The sequence below is a fragment of the Alosa pseudoharengus genome, unplaced genomic scaffold (assembly GCF_046254945.1).
Source record: "Alosa pseudoharengus isolate Yale_2024_CS ecotype anadromous, Long Island Sound unplaced genomic scaffold, YU_APseudo_1.1 YU_APseudo_1.1_scf_6, whole genome shotgun sequence".
NCBI lineage: Eukaryota > Metazoa > Chordata > Actinopteri > Clupeiformes > Clupeidae > Alosa > Alosa pseudoharengus.
The window spans coordinates 37801532-37812017 of record NW_027468848.1 but is presented as its reverse complement, the minus strand read 5'-3'; positions in this window follow the sequence as shown (position 1 = coordinate 37812017).

Here is a 10486-nt window from a genome sequence, read left to right as displayed (position 1 = left end):
AGTACAGTAAGACATCCCATATTGAGCTTGTTTTGATGGTAAAACATATTATTTTTTTACATGACCATTATATCTGTATTTTTAGGTCAGATGCCAAACCGGGAAATGAAAACATTCTACTCTTTAAAAATTCTACTTGTTACTGTTATGAGTAAATTAATCATAACTTCTGAACCAAAGGTGATACATTGATTCTGTTTTTTTCACTGAGGAGAACACAACACTGGCTATCCTTTGCACACTATATCTACAACAGACATTAGGTGAAAAGTAAGATTCATCTTGACAAATTGATATTTTCAAGTTTTTTGATGTTGAATTTTGAAGCTTTTGTTTAAAAACAATGTGTGGTACACTCAAATGTATTAACTATGATGTGTGCCATTTTAAAGGGCTAGTTTTCCTGATTACAATGGTGGGTATATCTTATCTCTGTCATGTAGCATGGCCACACAATAAGCCTTTTTGTCTCACAAGGGCATCAAGTATGAAAAAACGGAATGTTTCGTGCCGTCTGCAAAGGTCTAATAAATTTATCATAACTTTTGAACAAAAGGTGACACATTGATTCTGTTTTCATCACTGAGTAGAGGACAAAATTGTGAATCTCCCATGCACTCTATGTTTTTCTCTATCTACAATAGAAATTGGGAGAAAAATTAGATTAATCTTGACAAACTGATATTTTCGTGTTTTTTGGGGTTGAATTTTAAAGATATTTTTTAAAAATGATGTATGTTCTCCTCAAACTTATTAATTATATTTTATACCATTTGAAAGGGCTATTTCTCCTGATTACAGTGGTGGGTATATTGTATCTCTGTCATGTAGCATAATCATACAATAAGCCTTTTTGTGCCATAAGGCCATCGAGAATGAAAAAATTGAATGTTCGGCACAGTCTGCAAAGGGTTAAAAGTAGACTGTTTAAAAGCTGAATGTAGATAGTTTAAAAGTTGTTGATAGACAGTAGATCGTTTAAAAGTTGACAGCTAGACAGCTAGTTTAATAGATAGTTTAATGATAGTTTAAAAGTAGACCGTTTAACCCTTTAGGCGCCAGAGGTTTTTTTCCGAAACGATCAATTTTGACATCTTCATTTCAAAAGGCTATATCTTAAAAGTGATAAGAGATAGAGACTTTCTGTAAATTACAGAAATATTAAGGATGACCCAAAGTTTATGTAGAGATTAAATGTTTATATCTAATTTGCATATTATGACGTCATATGGTGGCGGCCATCTTGGATTATAGAATTTTCATGAAAAGTCACATGTTTGAATGATAAAATGCACCACTTCTTTCCCCCCAAAATGTCCCTCACCTTCTGTATGCTATATTGCACAATACTGAATGCTCAGGTAAATAGTAAGTAGTGAACAAACTGTGTAAATCATTACTAATAAATGGCAGAAACAAACCAAATGCATGTAGCGGTAGACTAGCCTTTTGCTGTAGAGATTTTCCATTTACTACATACAGTAGGCACTCTGATTCCATGTATGGGGCACATATATATTATTCAGATGACACACAAACACAAGACCTGTTTAGTTCAAAAGCTCATTTGCCACGGCAAGGCACAGATCAGGAGTGAGATGACGAGAAAGACAAGAGACAATGTTAGTATGTTTTTTTGTTTTTTTTCTTAGCTGACAAAGACACACACATCACAAGGACATGAACACACAAAAAGGAACACATAGTGTATGTCCTAAATTATCAGGGAAATAGATAGCAAATCAACAGTGTAAATCATTACTAATAAATGGCTGACATTTTTTTTTTTATGTAGCAGGCCTTTTGCTGTAGAGATAATGACTCCCTATCCCTATCCATACAGGGCCGGCATTCCCATCATCTTGTGATAGACTATGCATGACCTAATGTGTGTGTGTGTGTGTGGGAGAGGGAGAGGGAGAGAGCGTGTCACCACCTCCACCATGCGAGCAGCATGGCCAGATCTGCCTCGCGCGCGCCGAGTGGAGAGAATTTGCGCAGCTCGGACTAGGCCTACTGTCATTCTCATTGCGACTCCCCACACTGCCACTACGTTCCTCCCTAACTATCCTATGAGCATTTTCATGCACTGTAATAAGAAGTTGTTGAAGTTGCCTAGGAAGAACAGTACAGTGCATGCACTGTAATAAGTTGCCTAGGAAGAACAGTACAGTGCATTTTCATGCACTGTAATAATAATAAGAAGTTGTTGATGTTGTTGCCTTGGAAGAACAGTACAGTGCATTTTCATGCACTGTAATAAGAAGTTGCCTAGGAAGAACAGTACAGCACTGTAATTCGGATAACAGAACAGTGCATTTTCATGCACTGTAATAATAATAAGAAGAAGACTTCAGATAACAGAACAGTGCATTTTCATGCACTGTAATAATAATAAGTCGGAAGAAGCCTAATGAATAACAATACAGTGCATTTGCATGCACTGTAATAATAAGTCGGAAGAAGTCTAAGGAATAACAATACAGTGCATTTGCATGCACTGTAAAAATAAGTCGGAAGAAGCCCGTGGAATAACAATACAGGGCATTTGCATGTACTGTAACTAAGGAGGGCGGGACTAAGGAGAGCGAAGGGTGAATTCCTCACACCATCAGTCTCTGACTCTGCAGCCCAAAAGCTGTGTCTTTTATTGTACAGATGCACTTCATTGTGACATACTCTTATCTCACCCACACACACACACACACAGACAGGGTGCAGTTCCTGTCTGTCTGGGTGCACACTTAACTTGTACTCTCTGTTCTTAGAACTCAGTACAACAACATTTAACTTGAACTCTCTGTTCTTAGAACTCAGCACAACAATATTTCTGCTTACACAAATGGTTATAATGATAATAATAATTTCCTTACAGTAACGTAAACGTTTCTTCAGTTAGGAGCAGTAGCCAACTGTTTTTTTAATGTTGCATTCATTTTCATTGGCAAAAGCTAGCCTAATATGCATGATAACCTATATAGATTTGAGAGTCCAAGGATTAAAGTTCTCCGTCATAGGACGGATTTCCGTCAATTTGATTTTAGAAATGTCATATTTGAGATCGATGCAGACAGCCTTGTAGCCTATTTTGCTTAGGCCTCACTTTTAACGACAGTAGGTTGTGAGTGTATGTTGACAAAAAATAACCATACAATTAAAATAGTCAACTTAAAACTTTGCTATAAAATATTATTAATTTATAGCACAAAACCATAACCAGTAGGCCTACCAGAACCTTGCATATTGGCGTCATGATTTGTGTGCGTCTATTTGGCAAGGCCACTAGCTGTCATGGATGCATTGTTGCTAAAGGAAGGCGTCAAAAGTTAAAAATTAAATGGAGATGGGCAGCTGTTGGAAACGGGGGAGAACTAAAAAGCCATGGTGTAAAGAAATTAAAGTGCCAGGGGTTTGCTTTTGCGCGGTTCGCTGCAAGAAAATTGTTTATGGATGCAATAGGAAAATGTTTTTAGCACGCCACCAATCAGAAGCCATAAGGTTAACGTTCGTGCACTTCAGGACATCTTCCCTACCTGGTGCAACTAGCCACCACGACAGAGGTAGGCTACGTTTATCTATGGCTGACCGTTTTTACGTTTAGAAAGTAGGCTACGCATGTTCTTTCATAGCGCAACACGACCTGTCCCTCACCATATCACAACCTCTTGTCAACCTTATACAATCTGTTGCTGAAGACGAAAGCACCGTCTCCAGATTGTCGTTATCAAATGTGCAGACCTCCTGCATGAGCACACACAGTGTTGCTGCTCATTGGAAAACTGAGTTGTCTGTAAAACTCAAAATTACCATGTTTTCATTAAATGCGGATGAGGCAACAAATGGAAATATGAACAATATCTAGAATGTTCTGATTCATTACTTTGATGAGGAAATGGGAAGTCTTGCAAACTTGATTTTATAGATTTGACTTGGTGTTGAATTGCATATTAAAAAGAAAAAAATCTTCCCTTTAAACACTTTTGGCCTGAAGTAATTAAATAAGAGTGTGTTAAAGCCTTTCTACAATATTGCTGCAGTAGAAAAGAACAGCAATGGCTAATCAGCAATGGTCAGAGATGGTACTAAAATATATTTTTGTTCATCAGGAAAACTCAATCTCAATCAAGAACACTCTCAATTCGCCTTATTCACATGGCGGCCATTGGCGGCTAAAACGAGGCTACAGGGTACACAAACCATAGGATTGTTATGTTATGCATTCACCTGTAGGTGGCATTAATTATATAGTAAGTGTACCCTGTAGCCTCGTTTTGGTTTAAACAATGGCCGCCGTGTGAATAAGGCGAATACTCCCTTTACTTTGCTGTTTGCATCTTTTTGTACATTAAAAACCAATAGGTCACGACCGCAAAAGGGGTGTTATCTCTATGGGTAGATAAGAACAACGTATGACTTATGGCCTGATAAAAGTTCAGTCAAACGATTTTTTTTCACTTTAATCCCTGAATTTGAGAGAGCTGTTAGCATCAGCACGGTCATATTAACACAGCAGGCACTAGCCCAGTGAAGGATCGTGTAAACCCCATCCCCAGAAACCAGTTTCAAACCAAGCTTGCGCTGATGATGCATGATCACTGATCAAATTGCTATTTTCTGACAGAATGAGCACAACCATGCAGGTTCTCTGAATCTCAAGCTCTTTAGCCTAGCATCTTAATGCTGTATTCACAGCACGGTGAATGACAAACGGTGACAAAATGCTGTTGTTTATGAGTTCATAGCCTGGTTATTTATCAAGGACTATATCACGTTTTATATGTTATTATGATCACTCGCATCGCATTACCATGGGATACTGTGTAGGTAATGCTACGGTTAACTTAAAATGCCCACCATTACACTGGAGAGATGTTAGAAAACTTTAAACTTTTTTTTTATTCTCCCGAGACGCTACTTAAGGTAGTTCGCTCATTATCTCAGATCAATGAAGAACTTCCAGAGAAAACGTTGGGGAGAAAACGCAAACAAGTTAATGTTAGACTTAGACTAGCTGTGTGTTACAGTTTCTCGTTGCAAAATTAAAATCTCCATGCGCTTTTGTAGGCTACAGTCTCAAACACACGGTTTACAGCTCTTGAGTCACGTACTTGGTCATTTTTTTATAAGCAGATTTTTTTTTTTTCCCGGGACACTGAAAGACCGGGGTAGACGAAACTTGGTGGGCATGTAACGCCATATGGATAGCATGGAACCATCGTTTTTCGTTTTGATCTGTAGCCCCCCCCCGCTGGACTGCACTCCCCGAAAGGAGGGTAGGGCAGACACAGTTTTCTGTGAATATCTCGAGAACCGTAAGGTTGATCTTGTATGTTGATCTCAAGGGGCCATGTCAACCCATTTCATAACCACTCATTTCATGTATAGCGCCACCTAGTTAAACACAAAAAAGTAAAAATGAGGTGTTGTAATCGCAGGTATCTGTGACCTAACATAGTCAAAACTGCACGAAATTGGAAGTGTAGGATCATTATGACACCCTCTGAATGCACGCCAAGTTTCCTGGAATTCTGTTCATGGGGGGCCACACAATAAATTAATTTATGTTACTATACACCAACTGGCCTGTAGGTGGCCGGAGACAGTTTTCTGTGAATATCTCGAGAACCGTAGGGCCTAGGAGGTCCACCTTTTTTTTGTATGTTGGTCTTAAGGGGGCATGTCAACCCATCCCATTACCACTTATTTCATGTATAGCGCCACCTAGTTAAAAATTAAAAAGCAAAAAATTAGGTGTTTTCATCACAATATCTCTGGCTGACATGGTCAAAACTGCACGAAATGTAGGATCATTATGATGAGAACCGTAGGGCCTAGGATGACCAATTTTTTCCGTATGTTTGCCTCCAGGGGTCATGTTAACCCATTCCATGTGCACACATGTGCATAAACAGATACACACGCACACACATACATTCACAGTAATCATACGTATGACACATACTCACACAGTAGACATATGTACGCATGCATGCACATGCACAAACACACATACGCAGGCAAACACACAAGCACACACACATAAACATAAACGTGTACACGCACACATGCACACAATTCAAGAATTTCTCAGAATTATGAACAGGCAAGATGGGGGTGGGGTTGTATAAAATGAATTTTACATGTGAAATCTATGAACTAATCATGTTTTGGTACTTGTTGTCTAGCAGTGAGAACCAGTGAGAATTGAGTGTGGATAATGCAATTTAGTGAGACAGTTAGAATCATATAGGCCTTTCAGCGTGATTTATTTTTGTGGAAAAAATGTGCTGGACTGGGCGGCGGTCATATTTTGTACCGCTCTGCGGTACATCTAGTTAAATTTAATCATAACGTCTACATAAGGTGCTACACCCATCTCCATACCCATTCATCTCGGTGGAATACTTCACGAACCCTTCGTTCAACACATGACAAACCATATATCAGAATAAACAGCAGACCTTACCGAACACAAAAGTTGTAAAGCAGTCCCCTGTACAGTAAACCGTTCCAGAGTATTCTGGTTAAATTAAAAATGTAATCTGCAGCAAGGTCTAGGTCTACATTCATGTCTCCAACTTTGTTCTTTAGGTTTCAAAATGTGTAAAATCGTTCTTCATGATTTCATAACAGGCCAAATACAAAATAAATGTTACAAATATTGCCTAGATATAGGTAAATATTAAAATCAGAGGATATACAGCTGAGTAAGAGTTTGTGAAAGGAGTCTTAATGATCAAAAAATGCTAAGCATGCATCTAGGCTATTTGAGTTTCTTAAAGCTGAGCTGTGCTTAAATTGTTCAATACATGATTCCATAACAGGCCAAATATAAAATAAATATAAATATTAAATATAGCCTAGACATCTAAATATTAGATGATCAGATGATTTACAGTTCTATGTAATATGTCATGTTTCATGTTTCATGTTTTTGTAATGTTTCATACAGTGATGCAGGTCTACTGCTGTGAATAGGCTGAATACAACTTTGATTATTTTTATAGCCTACAGACATATATCTATATACATACGTTAACTTTGGCCTTGGTGCCCTGACATGTGGCCTTTGTGCCCCCCACCAAATATGCCCAACTGAAGTGGCCTTGCCCCTAAAATGGTGAAATTCCAAGCCTGGGCCTAAGGGACCGTTCGTTATTTATAAACGGGGTCACCGGAGGAAAATAGGGGAGGGTCATGTCTTTTTATTCTTTGTTGAGGGGAGGGTCACCTAACTTTTTTTTGTCTAGAAGGGAGGGTCACCCATCTTTTGTATTAATGAAAACAGCAAAAAATCAAAGTGGCTTGTTTGATTGTTGATTTCTGTCGCCATATAACGTTCTCTTTCATTCCATAGCTCTGTCAACATTGAACAATGAAAATAAGGGAGATTTCCCGGGTTTCTCACGCAAAATACGGAAAATGTCAACATTCGTCCCCATTAATGTTGAAAGGGTTGGAGCAACAAAGTAGCCTACTTTATTCACGCCTAACAGCCTATATCGATTTGGTCAACTTTATCCAGCCCTAAAAAAAGCTAAATTTAACTTTGGTTTACTTGTAGTTTACCGTGTAGCCTAACTTTAAACAGTGTGCATGCTTAACATAGCCTAAACATAGGCTACTTGTGCTTCATTCATCCACACATCCAGCTCCTAACGTTTTGACAAGCATTTCTACCAATTGACCTTGTTCCTGCCCATCTCTAGCTTTGCTGTCTCCATCCTTTCTGTTTTTGTTGTTTGCAAAAAAAAATATAGTATTTATTGGTAACCAGCAACAAGTGCAATTTGTTAATCGCTGTCATTCTCCTGCCAACAAAAACGTTCCAAGTAGCAGTGCGTAATTCTGCTTCATAAAGTTGAACAAATACATTTGGTCATATAAATAGCCAGTTTATGGTCTACAGTGTAGTTGGTAAGTTATGGTAGGCCAACTTGGAGTGAATATACAGGGGAAATTCTTTGTCTAGCTGAGTAGCCTGGCAGGTGCGCACGTAGGCATAGCCTACGGCCGAACACTGCAAGCGCTAATAATTCGTGCTCTCACGACAACCACGTCGTTAACTTAAATAGGTTAACTCTGAGTTCGCATTCAAGCAAGCAAAACGATGATTTGAATACATCTGTTTCTCTGGAAGGGCAAGGGCTAACAACAGGACAACACAGAGACAGGCCAGAATGCAGGACTAATGTTAGAGTATTACACTAATATGGGATATTCTACGGAAAAATATATTAAAACGGCAAGACAGCGGGGAAACGTTAAAATGATAAACCCGGAAAAAGTTGGCATGTTAGGTATTTTCAAGTCATTTGAGAAGGAAGGAGTGTAGCAAGCTCCCAAATTGACGATCGTCTGAGAAATTGAGTTGTGGATATTGTTCAGCTTCGGCAGCTTTACAATGACTGAGGAAGCCTAGAGACGAGTCCATAGCAACAAGTTCATGTGTTGAATTTGTTATTACCCAGTGTGCTTTGTTGAATGGTCTCAATGCTTTATTGTTTTATTTCATGTGAATAATTACTAGAGGAGTAACTTTTCAAGTAGGCTAATGCAGTTGCAGGAAGTGTGCATTTAGTTTCCATTGTGTTTCCACAACAATGTTAGTGAGTAGGCCTACATCTACTGAAATGGCCACCATCTTGGTGAAGTGTGATGTGTAAGATCAGAAAGCAGAGGTTGATTTTAAGGCGGTAGCATGTTGATGTGTTTTCATAGCGCGTAAGAGCGTCGGCGGAAGACATCGACAATTGGCTGGGGAGGGTCATGTCATTTTTGAAAATGCTGCTGGAGGGTCGTTGGAAACTATATAGCAGGCAGGGGAGGGTCATGCAACTTTTGATCGAAGCACTTAAAATCCCTCCGGTGATCCCGTTTATAAATAACGAACGGTCCCTAACTGTTGATTATTAATTGGGGTGATATTAAATCATGAATATGAAAACTGACATGTTTTTATGGTCTTGGTCTCGACTGAGTCTCGACTCCTAAAGGACTCGGTCCCGACTCGGTCTTGACTCGGACTCGACTGTATTTGAAAACCAACAGACTCGGTCTCGACCCTTCAAAGACTCGGTCTTGTCTCGGACATAGACGGTCTCTTCCCCATCACTAGCCCAAAGAGCAACAATGATATATCCAAAATTCATCAGTGAACAAATGTAGCTTTTGCCTGCGACAGCTGTGCTGGCTTTTATCTAGTAAGCCTATCTCACTGGTGTTTTTAAACAGTTCTCTTCAGCTGTGCCCAATGGAGCAGCATTGTGCCTGGACAAGTACAGTAGACTACCACACCTCAAGTTTCACAAGGTCTTTGTCAATATAAAGACTGCTTTTCTTGAGGATAGGCTCCTACACACCACACCCTACCACCGGAAATGACTTTTAAGGTATAAATAGGCATGGGATGCTAACAAACAACACTCATCTTTAAAGAGAGGGACTGGACATTTACATGTTTAAAAAGACAGGATCCTGATTTATAGGGAGGGAAAGTAATCTCATCGCCATCTAGCATTAGTGGTTGCGTTCCTAGAGTTTAGCGGAGGGGATGGGATTTTTTTTTAGAAAAAATATATCTCGGTGCACATTGGGATCTTAATGTAATGCCTTCCATATGTTAGGCACTGGGGTCACCTCTATTGCTTCAAGTGGTCATACCTTATTTTTAGGATGAGTTGAATTGTTTTGAGTTTTTGTCGTAACATGGTCATAACAAACTACAGTTGCATGTGACGTCACAGGTTTGGGCGCTTAATCTCTAACTGATCAATACGGCAATTTGCTTAACTGGCTTACATATTTTTGTAATAACGGAAGGTGATGTAAACCGCGTGGTGATAACCTTTATGTCTGGATAACTAGTGTTGTGCTTCTACTCACGTGAAGAGCTGGCAGTAAGTGTTAAGTGGCAATGCTAACCAGGCTAATAAACAAACCATGCTACCATGAGTAACGTGGAAGGGTAAAGTCACGTGGCTTTTTTGTAGTTCGTTTATGAAACAAAAGGAGCAATTTCGATTTTTTAAAAATAAGGCAAAATAGGGTCTGACATTTTCACAGTTAGAAGATTATTACTGTATAGACACTGGAAAATATTTTTGGTGGATTAGATCGCTGATTTGGCTTCACAGTATTTTTTTTAAAATAGGTCTATGGGACTTAACATTGGAGCTGCTCTTCAATAGGAACGCAACCACTTGGGGCGCTGGTTTTCACTTTCCCTCCCTATAGCACTTCATAGAACACACCAACACCTGATCTCGCAGGACCATAAAGAGAAATCATAGGTCAATATCATATTTCTCTAGAACTACGTTTCGGGCGGAGAACCCTAGCCTAAAGCGTGATTGTTAATCTTATCTGACACAAATAATAATGTAATTTCCGTCTGACAGTAGTCTGTGCCTTTAAGGAACTGGGGGCGTGGTGCAATTTGTTTGAATACTGTAGCCTAAGAGTCAAATTACATCGAACATTTCCT